This window comes from Plecotus auritus, assembly GCF_963455305.1.
Source record: "Plecotus auritus genome assembly, chromosome: 3".
In the NCBI taxonomy this organism is placed as follows: Eukaryota; Metazoa; Chordata; class Mammalia; order Chiroptera; family Vespertilionidae; genus Plecotus; species Plecotus auritus.
In genome coordinates this window covers 94115796-94134002 of record NC_137772.1, presented here as the reverse complement: position 1 = coordinate 94134002, position 18207 = coordinate 94115796, and the positions used below count along the sequence as shown (strand labels likewise).

Here is an 18207-nt window from a genome sequence, read left to right as displayed (position 1 = left end):
TTAAAATTAGCTTTAATTTAATGAGCCACTAACGGCTTTTCAGTCACTAACCTAACTCACTGTTCTGATGTGCAGCTCTCTGTAGAAGGATCTTATCCTCCTATATAATAAAAGCCTAATATGCTAAGTGTCTAGTCATCCGTTCAACCAATCAAAGCATAATATGCTAATGATATGCTAAGGCCATTCAACTGTTCGCTGTGACGTGCACTGAACACCAGGGGGGCAGATGCTCCAACCGGTAGGTTAGCTTGCTGCTGGGGTCCGGCTGATCCAGACTGAGACTGGCCAGACACGCCCTGGAGCCCTCCTGTGGTCCCTTCCCAGCTGGCCAACCTCCCGTGTCCCTCCCCGGCTCTGATTGTGCACTGGTGGGGTCTCTTGGCCTGGCCTGTGCCCTCTTGCAATCCGGGACCCCTAGGGGGATGTCAGAGAGCAGTTTTAGCCCAATCCCACAGGCCAGGCCAAGGGACCCCACTGGTGCACAAATTCGTGCACTGGGCCTCTAGTCCTATCTAATAAAAGAGTAATATGCATATTGACCGTCACTCCAACACACAATATGGCTGCCCCCATGTGGTCAAAGATGGCTGCCCCCATGTGGACACAAGATGGCTGCCACAAGATGGCCAGCAGGGGAGGGCAGTTGGGAGGGACCAGGCCTGCAGGGGAGGGCAGTTAGGGGCAAACAGGCTGGCAGGGGAGCAGTTAGGCATCAATCAGGCTGGCAGGGGAGTGGTTAGGGGGTGATCAGGCTGGCAGGCAGAAGCGGTTAGGGGCAATCAGGAAGGTAGGCAGGCAAGCATTTGGGAGCCAGCAGTCCTGGATTATGAGAGGGATGTCTGACTGCCCGTTTAGGCCCGATCCAGGTAGGGACATCCCTTGAGGGGTCCCAGATTGGAGAGGGTGCAGGCTGGGCTGAGGAACACACACCCCTGTGCACAAATTCCGTGCACTGGGCCTCTAGTATATATATATAAAAGCCTAAGTGACCAGATGACCGAACAACTGGAATGTCAGGTCGACCGACATTATGATGCGTACTGACCACTAGGGGGCAAATGCTCAACGCAGAGCTGCCCCCTGGTGGTCAGTGCACTCCCACAGCCAACCTCCCGTGGCCCCTCCCCCTTGCTGCTGGCCCTCCCCAATAGGCCATTATTGGGGGGGCCGGCCGGCCAACCTCCCGGGGTCCATCCCCCTGGCCAGCCCCCCAATAGGTCTCGATCCCTGGGCAGGCTAAGGGACCCCACCCATGCACAAATTTGTGCACTGGGCTTCTAGTCTACTATAAACACATTAAGCACTTAACCAATGAGCAGTTATAAGAAGGATACAAAGATGAAGGAATGGCTTCTCCAAATTTTATAATCTGGGGGAAGTGAGACAAGGACAAAAATCACAGAATATGCCCTGGGGTTGAGTTCACCCAGGTGGGGAAGTCTGGGCTTAGAATTTGGGGGAAAGGTATTCGAGGCCTACCATACATAGAACTTGGGCCCCATGACTAATAAATGTTTTGCTCAAACCCCATAAAAAGCACCTCCCTATTATTCTGAGATGTCCAGCTCCTCACCATGCCCAAGGCCCTTAAATCCAATTTTGTCTTTCTAGAACGTTGCTATATTTATGTCATTTAGTCTTCATAAGAACACTGTGGAATAGAAATTATCCTTTCTATAGATGAAGAAAGGGATGAAGGGAGTTCTCTGAGGTAAATAAGAAGCAGAGCTAAAGTTAGGTTCCAGGTTTAGGTTCTTTCTATAGCACAGTAACTGTCAATGCCAATAAAAACTGCACCCCAGTCTCCTATATTAGTATTTTTAAAGCCTGATTTATAGAAACATTTTAAATATCTCACTATTAAAATGATACAAGAGAGAAATTTAGGTTATTAACAGATAAATCACAATTTATTCTTAATGTAATTGTATAATACATATTTGTATAGTTCTAATTAATAAACTTCTGCCAAACTAAATGTAAAACACTGGTTAAACATGCATAGAAACCACTAGATTGTTTTTTAAAAAATTACTAAGAGAACATTATATACTTAAACTCCTAAGTATAGAAAAATAAGGAAGACTGGCCTCTCTCTCTTCCCATGATCCTAAAAAAACACCAGTCAGGGAATCTCACATCTTACCTAATAAAGAAACATGCAAATTAACCATCACTCTGCTACACCCACAGCCAATCAGAGTGAGTATGCAAATTAACCCAACAAAGATGGGGGTTAATTTGCATATGCAGGCGCAGAGCAGTGTGAAGCCTGCTATAAGGGGGAGGGGGGCGGCAGAGGGAGCTACTGGAGTGGTACTCCAGACAGAAGTGAGGACTTGCTGGCTCCGGGGCGGCCCGGGAGGGGGGACTTGCCGGCTCCCAGTAGGAGCAGGGACATGCCGGTTCTGGGCGGCCCGGGAGCGGGGACTTGCCGGCTCCGGGCAGCCTGGGAGCGGGGATGTGCCAGCTCCCAGGCAGCTGGGAGTGAAGCCAGGGGCCTATTCTTGCACAAATATCGTGCAACGGGCCTCTAGTATAGTATAACTAGAAAAGAGAGTAACGGTGGGCGAGATTAAAACATACACAGTTTACATCCTTCCTGGAAGAGCACAATGTAACTAGATCCTGTTAGAGATAACATTGAGGGATTGTCAAAATTCTGTCACACTGCAATTTCCTTCTATTGACTGGTCTTCAAATAAGTAAACTAACAAAGATTGGAATTAATGCATCAGCACAGTAATAAGACTATGGATATAGTCTTATTTCTGTCATTTGTGATAAGTATATTTATAGGTAGAATTTCATATATACATAATCTTACTTGTTGCATTGTTTTATTTCATGCTGTTGTTTTTGTGCTGAGCCTTGGGCCCCATGACTAAGATAAAAAAAAAAGGGACAGTGCCAATTTGGTGTACACTGAAATATAAATTTTCAGACTGAGGAACATCTAATAAGTAAGCCTGGAGTAATTTTGTGCAGGAGAGGGGTGCTGTTGAGCCTCCTCAGATACACTTGAACGTTTTACTTTTCTGTCCTTTCCAACAGCTGCCAAAGTCGGGAGTGCAAGCCCCAACATTCCCCAAGGAGAATCTCTAACAATAAAAGGCACTAACATTGCAAGGTGTGAAAAGAGCAGAGGCTTTGGAACCAGTTCTGCATCCATAGTCTACCTCTACCACTTACTTCCTAGTTGTTCAAGTTACTTAGCATCTCAAAGCTTTAGTTTTCTGTAAAATGGGGATCATGATATACTTGAGTATGGAAATAATATATAAAGCCACCAACATTGTGTCTGACACATAGGAGGTGCTTAATAAGTGGTTGCTACTGTTATATGAAAGAAGAAACCATGGGGTTTGATTACAGTTGCCTTGGATTTATATCGTTGAGGCTCCCATGATAGTCTTAAGCAGAGCTAAACTGCCTATGAAGTAGAGGAAGCGAGCATCATAATTTTTCACACCCAGCCCAGGATGACCTTTTAAAAAGTATATATCCTTCCACTTCTATCTATACCTCCTTCCCTGTACCTAAGAAAATGAGAGAAAAAGGGAAAAATGTCACACTCGATGAAAGGAAGACTGCAGTTTTTTAAAAAGCTCTAGAATTTCAGAGAAATTTAACATCCAAAATATTCCATTAAAAGGAAAAAAGTCTACCTGTAAAAATACATTTATCACAAAAGGCAGAAACTTACCTAAAACTTGAGAAATTAAAGGAATTAGTCCCTGGTTTGAAGAAATTCCAGATTCTATATATTTCAGTTATATAGAATTTTGGTTCTGAATATCTAGATTTATCAGATACCTATAAGAAATTGTACAAGTATTGTGCAAGAAATACATTTCATGTTTCTTTTCTTTTTTAAAAAATTAACTTTATTGTTGAGAGCATTACAGATGTTTTTAAATAAGAATCCAGTTGATTTGATGTCAAAGCATTTGGTAATAAATGCCTTGTCAAAAATGTGTTTTTCATATAATGCTTTTGTTGTTTATAACGCCATGTTGGTTGTAGCTAGAATGTGGCTGGACCTCCAGGAGCTTGCACTGGATCTAAAGCAGCCCACACCCCTCCCAGTCAGGCAAAAGACACAGACAATTCAGAAGATGCATGAAACTCATTATACAATATCAGCAGAGTTTAGGCATTTTGTAAAGGTCGTTGGCCTCCATGTTGTGAAATTCAATGGACTTTTTTTTTCAGTTCTCATTTACCTTAATCTCTTAGCAGCACTCACTGCCTCCTCTTTCAAAGGCCCTCTTTCCCTGGCCTTTAGTTATATCATGTTCTCTCCTGGCTTTTCTTTTTTCAACTCAGGAACATCCCTTCTATCCAACACTTAAATTCTGGAATTTATTGAACGCTCAGTTTCAGGACACTCACAGGACTTCAACTATCATTCAGTGACTCACACAACCTGACAGCCTATATTTACATCATTTTTGAATGGTGAAAACTATTTGAATTTAAATACTTTAGCAGAATTTAAATCCTTCTTCCTCTTTGCAGGCATTTCAGTTAGCCCTTCAGTTGCCCAAGGCTTATCCTCCTTCCAGCTTCAGGGTTCCAGCCCTCATAGTTTCTTCTCTCTGTAATGCACCCCCTCACCTGCCACCAAACCCACCTCTCCATCCTTACCCTCCAACCACAACACAACTGATACACCCCAGGTTAGCTTTCCACGATGTTCTAAGCCCAGGACAGTTCCATCTTAATCAGCTCTTTCCTATACTCTTCTTCTATTGCACACACTTCAGTTTGTTATTATGTATTTACGAGAGGCCTGGTGCACAAAATCCGTGCACAGAGGGGGGGTTCCTCAGCCTGGCCTGCACCCTCTCCAATCTGGGACCCCTTGGGGGATGTCCGACTGCCATTGAGGCCCAATCCCACAGGAATCGGGCCTAAACGGGCAGTCGGACATCCCTCTCACAATCTGGGATGACTGGCTCCTAATCACTCACCTACCTGCCTGCCTGATCGCCCCTAACCCCTCTGCCTGCTGGCCTGATCGCCCCTATCTTGCCCATCTGCCTGCCTGATCACCCCTAACCTCTCTGCCTACTAGCCTGATCTTGCCCCCAACTGCCCTCCCCTGCAGGCCTGATCTCGCCCCCAACTGCCCTCCCCTGCCGGCCTGATCGCCCCTAACTGCCTCTGCCTCGGCCTCCACCACCATGGCTTTGTCCAGAAGGAAGTTGGACATCCAGAAGATGGCTGGTCGACCCAGTCTAATTAGCATATTACCCTTTTAGTAGTATAGATAGATTATATAGGATAGGATTGCTTAAATGGGGGGGAGCCTTTTTCAGCAGGAGGAGATGCCCTTGGAAGACAAAAACACATAATCCCTATATCTGGACTGATAGCCAGCCAAATGCATTATATTGCCAAACCGGTCATTAAAAAATTGAATCACTTTCTTACACCTTACACCAAAAAGCTGTTGCCCTTAAAACCCCTCCTCAGCCCCCACCTTAGGTTCTGCCTTTGCAGTTCACCAAGATTTGGTTCTGATTGGTCCGTTTCTATGCCAGTCAGCGTCAAAAGCTCTGCCTCCTAGGCAGCCATTAGCTCCTCGCACTTCACCCAGATTTGATTCTGAATGGTTGGTTTCTATACCATTCAGCATCTCCGGGCCTATCTCCGGGCCTGATCATAGAGGCAGGGCTGATCAGCAGCCACCCCAGGCTGCTGGTGAGCGGGCTGAACTGCTGATCTCTGGAAGAGAGAGAGAGGCTTGGCTGCTGGCGAGGCTGGGAGAGAGAAGCAGGGTCTGATCACCCTGCTTCTCCCTGGGCCTTGCCAGCAGCCCACTGCCACTGCTGATCAGCCCCGCCTCTCTCTCTCTCTCTGTCTCTCTCTCTCTCTCTCTGAGAGGTCAGCAGTTCAGCCTGCTCACCTGCTGTCCGTGCAGCCTGATGTTCGGTCGAGCCTCCGGTCGTTGTGGATGTTACGACCCTGGCTCTTTATATATATAGATTTGCATCATTATTTGAATAATGTTTGTCTCCCACTTAACTGTAAACTCTGTAAGAGCAGAGATTGTGTGTGTTTAAAGCATCTGTGTGCCTGTGTTTTCTCAGTGCATTCCTAGACTTAACACAGTGCTTATGAATTTTTTCATGAATATTTTGGGGTAGTAAGAGTTCTCTCTTTCAAAGATCATTGATGTATTTTAAATCTCTAAAAATTAGCTGTTGAGATCAGCTGAAATGGCAATACATTATGAATTTTATTCACTTAAAATAGGCACTTCAATATATTTTATTTTATCAAGACAATATTTTCCTCATTCATTTGCAAAGTTTTTCCAGATTCCTCCTATAGTTTATACAAATGTGTCAGTAGTCTTCACTCATTCACAACATAATTTGTCTTTTAAAATGAGGATAATTTCTTGAATAGTTCATCAGAAAATTCTTATAAAAAATTGAGAACCTTCTAAGCATAAAAATTGAACAATATGCCACATAAAACTTAATATGATTAAATAAGAATATAAAATTTGTATATTAAAAACACAACACAGTTAATACTATACAACTATTAAAAAGAAGATAAAGCTGGATATGTTGACAATGAGATATGTATAAGATATTGTGATTGAAAAATCAGGTTAAAAACTATGTATACTATGATTGCAATTTTGAAAAGAAATGTAATTGGTAGCATATGGATAGGAAAAAATACTTGGAGGAATACACACCAAATTGTCAATTTGAGGGAATAGAATTTGGAAAATTTTCAATATCTGTTTTATCCTATCTAATAAAAGAGTAATATGCAAATTAACCATCACTCCACTACACCCACAAGCCATGCCCACCAGCCAATCAGGAGCGAGTATGCAAATTAACACAACCAAGATGGCTGCAGCCACAGAGAGAGCAGGAGGCTTGGATTTCCCTGGCGGAGGAAGCCAGGCTTCCCTGCCGCCCTGGCCAGCCGAGGCCTACACCCAAGGCTACAAAATTTCAATTATAGAAGATAAACAAATCCCAACAAAAATGGTGGCAGCCACGGAGCTGGAGAGAGCAGGAGGCTTGAGTTGTTCCCGCCGATGGAGGAAGCCAAGTTCCTAAAGCCCTGGCCTGCCTTGGCTTCCACTACAAAGTTTCAATTATAGAAGATACATAAATCCCAACAAAAATGGCTGCTGCTGCCATGGAGTGAGCAGGAGGCTTGGCTCCACTCAAGGCTACAAAGTTTCAATTATAGAAGATAAATAAATCCCAGATACCAAGGCCTCTGCTTGGGTCACAGGGAGGCATGGCCGGCCTCCAAACCACCACAGGCCCCTTGCCCAGGCCACCCCACGCCCCAAGGGAACCCCCACCCTGATTGGGGACACCCTTCAGGGCAAACCAGCTGGCCCCCACCCGTGCACCAGGCCTCTATCCTATCTAATAAAAGAGTAATATGCAAATTGACCATCACTCCAACACACAAGATGGCTGCCCCCATGTGGTCAAAGATGGCTGCCCCCATGTGGACACAAGATGGCCACCACAAGATGGCCAGCAGGGGAGGGCAGTTGGGAGGGACCGGGCCTGCAAGGGAGGGCAGTTGGGGGCGATCAAGCCTCAGTGGAGAGCAGTTGGGGGGACCAGGCCTACAGGGGAGGCCAGTTAGGAGTGACCAGGCCTGCAGGGGAGGGCAGTTAGGGGCAATCAGGCTGGCAGGGGAGCAGTTAGGCATCAATCAGGCTGTCAGGGAAGTGGTTAGAGGGTGATCAGGCTGGCAGGCAGAAGCGGTTAGGGGCAATCAGGAAGGCAGGCAGGCAAGCATTTGGAAGCCAGCAGTCCTGGATTGTGAGAAGGATGTCCGACTGCCCATTCAGGCCTAATCCCGGTAGGATCGGGTAGGATAGGGCCTAAACAGGCAGTCGGACATCCCTCGAAGGGTCCCAGATTGGAGAGGGTGCAGGCTGGGCTGAGGGACACACACCCCCATGCATGAATTTTGTGCACCGAACCTCTAGTATTATTATAAACTGGAGGCCCGGTGCATGGATTCGTGCACCAGTGGGGTCCCTCGGCCTGGCCCTCGCCCTCGCCCATTCGCAATCTGGGACCCCACCAGTGCACACATGATCGGGGCTGGGGAGGGAATATGGGAGGGTTCCAGGGTGTGTTCAGCCCCTTGCGCCCAGTCCCTACTGCAGCAATTGGGATGATTGGGGCCATCTCTCTCAGTCCTGACTGGGGCTGACTGGGGCCAATCAGGGCTGGGGAGGGACCACAGGAGGGCTCCAGGGCATGTCCAGCCCCTCTCACCCAATCCCGATCAGCCGGACCCAAGCAGCAAGCTAACCTACCGATTGGAGCATCTGCCTCCTGATGGTCATTACGTGTCATAGCTACTGGTCGAGCGGTTGAACGGTCGAATGGTTAAGCAGTCGCTTAGGCTTTTATATATATAGATTTTTGTATTTTACAATGAGTATTTATACTTTTATAATGTATTTTAAAAAGATAAATTTGTAAAAGAAAAATAAACTTGATTAGAACAAATATATGTCATATACTAGTATGTAACTATGTCAAAAACTCTTCCTAAGAAATAATAAGGCAAACACCAAGTTAAAAATATGGGCCAAGTATATGAAAAACAGGACTTAAAAAAGAAATGCAAATGGTTAATAAGCATGAGAAAAAATATTTATTCTCATTGATAAGGAAATACCAAGCAAGCCCTGGCTGGTGTGGCTCAGAGGATAGAGTGTCTGCCCTCACATTGAAGAGTCTTGGGTTCGATCCCCAGTCAAGAGCACATACCTGGATTGCAGCTTCTATCCCCACCTCTATCTTACATCAATGTTTCTCTCTCTCTCTCTCTCTCTCTCTCTCTCTCTCTCTCTCTCTCTCAAATCAATAGAAAAAATAAATAAATAAAATCAATAGAAAAAATATCCTAGGGTAAGGATTAACAACAAAAGAAATACCAAACAAATAATGATAAACCTTCTCTAGTTCATTAAATTTGAAAATTTTAAAACATTATAATGACCAATAGGCCAGCATTGAGTATTACAGGCCATCTTGTTTGTTGCTGAAAACCAACACAGAAAGATACAATTCTTTGGGGGAAAGTTTGGTAATCTGTATAAAAAACACTCAAAAATATAATTCAATTTCTAGGAGTTTATCCTACAAAAATAATCATAACAACCACAATTTATATACCAAGTCTATTTGTTATAGAGCTATCAGGGGAAAGCTAGAAATATCCTAATTATCCATCAAAAGAATATGAGTTAAATAAATCCTGGTACAGTCATAGTAAATAATAATATGTAGCCATGTAAAAATCATGTTTTAAAAAAAACAACTTGAAAATTGCACAATCTTTAATTAAGTAAATAAAAGCAAATTTCAAAACAGTACTAGTATACATAGCATGAAACTGATTATTAGTGTGTGTCCATGCATATGCACATATTAAAAAGACACCACAATGTTAACAGTTGTTATCCACAAATAGTACAAAATGAGAAGACTTTTATTTTGTCCTGATTCATTACTGGATTTTTCAAAGTTTCTATAATGGTTATATATTACTGTTATAATAATACAAATTAAACATAGAGTTATTACTTGATCCAGCAAGTCTACTCTTAGACATATACCCAGGAGAATTAAAGAATATGCTCATATGATAACTTGTATATGAATGTTAATAGCATTATTATTTAGAATAGCCAAAAACAAAAAAAAGAAAACAACCCAAATGTCCATCAACTGATGGATGGCTAAGCAAAATAGCAAAATGTGGTATATACATACAATGGAATATTATTCAGCTATTAAAAGGAACGAAATACTGATTCATGTTACAACCTTGATAAACCTTGAATTCATTATAGTAAGTGAAAGGAGCCTACACAATCATCCATTCAGATGATTTATCCAAAATAGGCAAAACTATATAAACCAGAAGTTCATTAGTAGTTTCCAGGGAGTGGGTAGAGGAAAGAATGATGAGATAATGCTAACGGGTAGAGGGCTTCTTTTTGGGGTGATGAAAAATTCTGAAATTAAATAGTAATGATGGTTGCGCAACCTTCTGAATATACAAAAACCCACTGAATTGTACACTTTAAAATTGTGAATTTTGGAGTGCAGAGATGGTGGCATAGGTAAATGTGGTACTTGCCACCTCCCACAACCACATCAAAATTACAACTAAAATACAGACCAACCATCATTTAGAATTATTTGAAATCTGGCTGAATGGAAGCCTTACAACTAGAGAATCAAAGAAGACAGTACATTGATTGGTAGGAGGGGCAGAGGTGTGGAACAGGCTGATCTGACACTCACGTGTGGTGTTTTTTAATCTTGGCTGCAAAGGTCCCCCATGAGGAGCAAGGGGTCCCAGTCCCACACCAGATCCCTCAGCCCAGGGTTCCAGTGCAGTGAAGAGAAGCCCCAATAACTTTGGGCTATAAAAACCAGTGGGGATTATGGCCTAGTGACATTGAGGCTGTGGAGTCCTAGGCAGTGGCACTTGCACAGCCTCACTTGGACTCACTCCCTCTGAGCTGCAGGGCTGGGGCAGTGGCATGGGGGGTGGGGTGGATCCAGGGACATATGGACAGGAACTAGATTGTCTGGCATGGGGACAAGAACTCAGGAGCAGCTTTCTCCCAAATAGGAGTGCTCACAGAGGTCATTGTTTCTATGCTGAGACCTCCTCTGTTGCAGAGCTGACTGGCAGGCACCCTATCTGAGTGTCCACCAACCTGGCTCACACAATTCCCTCTGCCCTGATGATTTCCTGGAACCCTGCCACACCCAATGTGCAGCCCCACCCAAGCTGTTTGCAGTGGCTTTTCCATATAAATGGCCTGTCCTAACTCAGGCTTCACATTTTCCTAAAATCATTCAAACAAGCAGCAGCTGGTGTCAGCATACCCCATACTTCTCAATAAGAGGCTCCAGGCCAAACACTAGCAACAGTCTGCCTTGTTTCACAGCTTGGTCTCTCCCAGGCACTTCCAAGACCAATACAAGTAGCAGCCATCTGCAGATCACTCTGTAGCTACTGTCAGGTGGCACCAAGCAGGGCACAGGGGTTACTTTGCACCTCCCAGGTGGCCCCAGAGCCAGTGCACCCAGTGGTCAGCTTCAGACCATACCAGATTATAACTCTACACATCCATAAGCAACACACTCAAGGGTCAGACTCAGTGAGCACCAAAGCCCCACTGAATCAAGTCCTACCCCATAGAGGTGTCTCCTGCACAGAAGCTCTTCTGCTGTAGTCATAGGTGGTCATCACAGCCAGTTTGCCTGGAGTCAATTCTTGCCAGTGACGCTAACAGCAATCAAGGCTTAACTACAACAAGACTGTACACACAGCCCACATGGGGCACACCTAGAGGGCCTAGCTCTGATGACTGGGGATGCTGAGCATTGGGCCCTACAGGACACCTACTACACAAGGCCACTCTACCAATCCCAGAGACATAGCAAATCTAACTAATAGAAACAAAAACTGGGAAGCAGTCAAAATGCAGAGACAATGAAACATGTCACAAATAAAAGAACAAAAGAAATCACCAGAAAAGGAACTAAATGAAATGGAAGCAAATAAACTACTAGATACAGAGTTCAAAACAATGGTTATAAGGATGCTCAAGGATCATAATGAGAGTTTGAAGGGACTTAGTGAGAATTTCAAGAATCTTAGTGAGAACATCAAAGATATGAAAAAGAACCAGCCAGAAATTAAACATATACTAACTGAAATAAATAATAATTTACAGGGTTTCAACAGTGGAGTAGAGGATACTGAAAACCAAAACAGCGACTGGAATGTGAGGAAATAAAAAACATCCAATCAGAACAACAAAAAGAAAAAAGAACCCAAAAATATGAAGATAGTGTAAGGAGCCTCTGGGAAAACTTCAGGCATACTAACATTTGCATTATAGGGATGTCAGAAGGAGAAGAGAGGGAGCAAGAAATTGAAAACCTATTTGAAGAAATAATGATATAAAACTTCCCCTACCTGGTGAAAGAAATAAACTTACAAGTCCAGGAAGTACACAGAGTCCCAAACATAAGGAACCCAAAGTGGCCCACACATCATAATTAAAATGCCAAAGAGAGAATCTTAAAAGCAGCAAGAGAAAAGCAGTTTGTTATGTACAAGGAACACCCACATGACTATCAGCTGATTTCTCAACAGAAACTATGCAGGTCAGAAGAGAGTGGAAAGAAATATTCAAAGTAATGAATAGCAAGGACCTACAACCAAAATTACTCTACCCAACAAAGCTATTATTTAGAATTGAATGTCAGATAAAGAGCTTCACAGACAAAAAAAATGTTAAAGGAGTGCATCATCACAAAATCAGTATTACATGAAATGTTAAAGCGTATTTGAAGAAGAAGAAGAAGAAGAAGAAGAAGAAGAAGAAGAAGGAGGAGGAGGAGGAGGAGGAGGAGGAGGAGGAGGAGGAGGAGGAGGAGGAGGAGGAGGAGGAGAAAATGGCAATAAATACATATCTATTAACAATTGAATCTTAAAATTAATATAAATGAACAAGGAATTTAATGAGCAAAATGAGCTAATGAATAAAATAGAACCAGAGGCATGGAAACATGGAACAGACTGAAGGATCTTAGAGGGAAGGGGGAAGAAGGGACAGGAAGAGATTAACCAAAGAACATATATGCATATATGCATTAACTATGGACACAAACAATAGGGTGATGAATGCCTGGGGCAGGGCAGGAACCAAGTGCAGAGGGGCAATAGGGGGGGACAAAGGGGGACATCTATAATACTCTCAACAATAAAGGTTTAAAAAATAAAAATAAATAAAAGTATGACTTTTATGGTATATGAATTATATCTCATTACATTTTTTATTTTTTTAAAAAATCTTTATTGTTCTAAGTATTACAAATGTCCCCTTTTTTCTGCCATTGATCCCTTATATCCCACCCCCACCCCTCACCCCAGGGTTTCACCACCCTATTATCTGTGACCATGGGTTATGCATATATGCATATAAGTTCTTTGGTTGATCACTTCCCACCCACCCACCCTCCCCTGCCTTCCCTCTGAGTTTCAACAGTCTATTCTGTACTTCTAGGTCTCTGGACCTATTTTGTTCAACAATTTATTTTGTTTATTAGATTCCACATATGAGTGAGATCATGTGATACTGGTTTTTCTCTGACTGGCTTATTTTGCTTAGCATTATACTTTCCAGGTCCATCCATGCTGATGCAAAAGGTAAGAGATCCTTCTTTTTTACTGCTGCATAGTATTCCATGGTATAAATGTATAACAGCGTTTTTATCCACCCATCAACTTGGCCTGTTACCAGATTTTAGCTATTGTAAATTGTGCTGCTATGAACATAGGGTTGCATATATTCTTTCTGATTGGTGTTTCTGGTTTCTTAGGATATATTCCTAGAAGTGGGGTCACTGGATTAAATGGCAGTTCCATATTTAATTTTTTGAGGAACTCCATACTGTTTTCTATAATGGCTGCATCAGTCTGCATTCCCACCAGCAATGTACTAGGATTGCCTTTTTTCCACATGCTCGCCAACACCTGTTGTTTGTTGATTTGTTGATGGTAGCCATTCTGATAGGTGTGAAGTGATACTTCATTGTTGTTTTAATTTGCATCTCTCAGATGATTAGTTACATGGAGCATTTTTTCATATGTCTCTTGGGCTTCTGTACGTCCACTTTGGAGAATTATCTATTTAGGTCCTTTGCCCATTTTTTTAAAAAATTGGATTATTTGTCTTCCTTTTGTTAACTTGTATGAGTTCCCTGTATGCTTTGGAAATTAACCCCTTATCAGATGTATCATTGCCAAATATGTTCTCCCAGGCAGTGGGCTTCCTTGTTTTGTTGATGGTTTCTTTTGCTGTGCAGAAACTTTTTATTTTGATGTAGTCCCATGTGTTTCTCTCTCTTTCTGTTTCTTCTTCTCATTACAGCAGTCCCTTTAGCATTTCTCACAGTGTTCGATTAGTGGTGACAAATTCCTTTAGCCTTTTTTTTTTTTTTTTTTTTTTTTTTTGGTCTGGGAAGCTCTTTATTTTACCATCTATTTTGAATGATAGCCTTGCTGGATAGAGTAATCTTGGTTTTAGATCCTTGCTTTTCATTACCTTGAATATTTCATGCAATTCCTTTCTGGCCTGTAGAGTTTCTGATGAGAAATTAGCTGACAGTCTAACAGAAGCTCCTTTTTATGTAACAACTTGCTTTTCTCTTGCTGCTTTTAAGATTCTCTCTTTGGCTTTAATGTTTGGCATTTTAATTACAATGTGTCTGGGTGTGGGCCTGTTTGGGTTCAACTTGCTTGGGACTCTCTGTACCTCCTGAACTTGTGTGACTTTTTCCTTCACCATGTTAGGGAAGTTTTCTGCCATTATTTCTTCAAACACATTCTCTATCCCTTGCTCACTTTCTTAACCTTCTGGCACCCCTATTATGAGAATATTCTTACTTTACATGTTGTCTCACAACTCCTATTTTTTGGTTTTTCTTTTTGGTTCTCTGATTGAGTGATTTCTTCCTATCCTGTCTTCTAATTCACTGATCTAATATTCGGCTTCCCCTAGTCTGCTGTGTATTCATTCCCCTGTGTTCTTTATTACTGCTATGTCATTCTTCATATTACTATATATTTTCTCATCTGTTGAGCATTCTTGCCATCATTATTCTGAACTCTATATCTGATAAATTTGTTATGTCTATTTCATTTAACTCTTCTTCTGAAGAATTCTTTTGTTCTTCCGTTTGGGGTTTGCTTTTAATTTCCTCATTTTGGCTGCCTATTTGGGTTTGTGACTATGTATTACGTAGGTCTGCTATGCCTCCCAATCTCTAGTGCAGAACAGTGTTAGATGCTGTTTCTGACTGGCCCTGCATACCAAGTTTGGAGCTATGAGCAATCCAGAGCTTGGGTCTCTCTCTGCTGGGGCTGATTACCTTTGGAAAGGACCAAGATGTTCACCAAGGTCTGCTTTTCCTAGTCCCATGCCCCAAATTAGACCAGGAAAAGACTCAAATCCTCCAGAGACCTGCCTCTGCCTGCAGTCTGTTTGTATTCAGTCTTGATTAGTCTCAGGCTATCGACCACAGGTTGGGTGAGATGTTTTCCAATAGGGTGGGGTAATTGCTTCTGCCTGTAGGGTGATTGTTATTTTTAGCCTCTTATTGGGCCTCAGAGTGGGGCAAGGGGTTTTCCAGTAGGGTGGGGCAACTGCCTTCCCTCACAGGTAAAAACTGCATGGATAGCAAGATGCTGGAGAAAGATGTTTTCTGCAGCTTGAGGGAATGACTGCCTGGATAGCAAGATGCTGGAGAAAGATGTCCTCTGCAGCATGAGGGAATGACTTGGCACAGGAAACTGGAATGTCTGCCTTCTGAGGTCTTACACCTGAGTACCCAACACTGGCTTCTGCTTACAAAGTTCCAATCCACTCTTCCCTCCCTCTGCTGGAGCCCAAGGTGAGTGGCTGCAAACTAAATTTTGTGTGTTGGTCTTTAAGAGGGTGCCTGCATTTCCAGCTGTCTCTGGCTGGCAGACAGCAACACTGCCACTTTTCACAGCCAGATGTTATGTAGACACCTTTTTCAGTTCTGGTGCTTTGGGCTGGGGAGTCCAGCTTGAGGTTTAGACCCCAGAGTTCTCAGTAGGAACACCCCCCCCCCCCCCGCCCAGCTGAAATATCCCTTTAGGACTTCTGCTGCTGTCTGTGGGAGCCTGGTCAGCCCTTTCACACCGTTGCCTTTCCTACCAGTCTCTATGTTGTCTCCACTTTCTATCCTTGGTAATCAGGGTCATCTCTAACAAGTCTTCAGTTGATTATTCAGGATGATCTTTTTTAATTTTAGTTGTAACTCCAGTTGGTCCTGGGAGCATGTCAGTGTAGCATCTACTTACTCAGCCACTATTTTGGAATCTCCTACATTTTTAAATACAGAATACAGTTTATGGCCTTTCCAAGTTTCCTGGAAAAGAAGAATAGTATTTTTTAAAATTATATAGTACTTTATAACTAGAACCTACAATTTCTTAAGTACTGTGATGGATAGATGACAACATAAAGGGAAAATATCTAATAGTACAAAGGGGTTAGAATAAAGTTTTGTTAAAACAGAGATTCTTTGTTTGAGAATAATAAATAAAAATAACATATATTTATTAATCCATTAAAAATAATAATCCATTGCATCTCTCAGTTCTTTCAATGATGATATCTTTATATAACTATAGGACATTATTAAAACCAGGAAATTGATATTGGCACAATACAATTAACTAGACTACAGACATTATTCAGGTTTTACCAGTTTTTGCATGCACTCATTTTTTAATTAAAATTTTTAATTGAAAAGACAATACAATGATAATATTAAAAATTTTTAAAGAAATGATTAGAACAACCTATAATCTCACTTACCAGTCCATTTGCGTTATACAGAAATATATTAAATTTTTATTATGTAATAGTTTAAATATACAAAAAAGTAGTAAATAAAAAGTAGCCATGTACCCACATTATCTCCATGTATTAGTATGTTGTTTACATTTTTACCACACATGTAAAATGTCTTTTAAAATACATAATCTTATTTTTAAATTTGGAAAATCTTTTAAAATTTTTTATCATAATATACCAAAGATGCATGCTTTTAAATATTAATATTTCTAAAAGAGTAATACATGCTGTCAACTGCTAGTTGGAAATGAAACTTTCCACCTCTTTTCCCACTTTCCCCAGGAAGGGGCTATCATGAAGGTCAGAGCTGAGACTCTAGAGAGGCTTTGCCTAGATTGGAATCTGAATCTTCTGTTCATCAACAGTATAACATTAAATAAATTACTTAATTACTCTGATCCTTAGTTTCCTCACATATAAAATAGAGGTGATGACAGTCCTTATCCCATAAAGTCATTTGAGTATAACTTAAAGTTATGCATGGGAAGCACTTAGTACAGTGAAGCATGCATAGTACCTATAAGTTCTCAATGGGTATTTATCATCATCATTATCTTATTTGTTATTGTGGATACAAGCCCAGACATCACTCTCTCTTCCTGTAATGAAACAGAGTCAGGCACATAATCAGGGACAATACAGTAAGATTGTTTACTGCCTTCTCCTACTGGCATGCTGATAAATAGTCAACATTGAACTTTAGGCAAGAAATGGGGATGGAGAGCCATACTTTGTAGTGTTTACCAATTACTATGGTGTAAATACTTCCACCATGGCTGACTGCAAGCTACCAAGTTGAGTTCACTGAATGCAGAGTTGGGAAGGGATGCTCAGAATCAGCTCTCTAAAGCCAGAATGAGCCTGATCCAGCACAACTCAGGGACGATCTCCTCTCTTTTGCTGCCAATAAGCCCCAGGGAAGCCCTCAGGGACTGGGTTGAGGGACCATTTGGTCCCAGAAACTAATACAGAAAAACTGCCAACTAGGGGCCATGTCAGAAATATACGCTTGTGTAAATACAACTGAAAGCAAGCAGAAAAACAGATTGATCCTGCCTGCTTGAAAGCAAGGTTGAGGCATATGATACAGAGGAGCAGTGGGTCACTGGGAACTAAACACGGTGCTGACTACCTGACAGGAAACTGAGAGGTGGCAGACAGAACAGTAGATAGGGGTCTTAAACCAGCCCCCATAAGACATTGAAGCTCCACTGAAGCAAACTAACTTCACTACTTCACTTTTTTATTTTTTATCTTTTACTTAAGAAACTAAAAAATGATTTTCTTTCACATTATTTTTTATGACTTTTATTTATTTATTTATTATTTTTGTACCTTTCTTTTCTTTAAAAAAATTTTTTTGGTTTAGTGTTCTACATTCTATTTTTATTTTTATCATTATTTTACTCTATGTCATTTCCTTTATGCCAACACTTTCTTCCTCATTTTTCCCCTTTTCATCCTGTTTCTCTTCTCCTGCTCCTGCTTTAGTTTTCTCTATCCTTTCTTTTTACTCCTGTTAAAAATTGATCTTCTTTTTTTTAAAATAAATCTTTATTCAGATTATTACAATTATTTCTCCTTTTCCCCCCCATAGCTCCCCTCCACCCATTTCCCACCCCACCTTCTGCCCTTACCTCCCCCCCACTGTCCTCATCCATAGGTGTATGATTTTTGTCCAGTCTCTTCATGAACCC

At 41.9% G+C, this 18207-nt stretch overlaps 1 protein-coding gene and 1 long non-coding RNA gene across 3 annotated transcripts in view; one reads left to right on the top strand and one right to left on the bottom strand.

Moving 5' to 3' along the window:
• TRIM13 (tripartite motif containing 13) overlaps window positions 1-18207 on the bottom strand; it is a 139993-nt gene that overhangs the window by 14348 nt on the left and 107438 nt on the right. The window lies entirely within an intron of this gene.
• LOC308245149 overlaps window positions 1-18207 on the top strand; it is a 154458-nt gene that overhangs the window by 123138 nt on the left and 13113 nt on the right. The window lies entirely within an intron of this gene.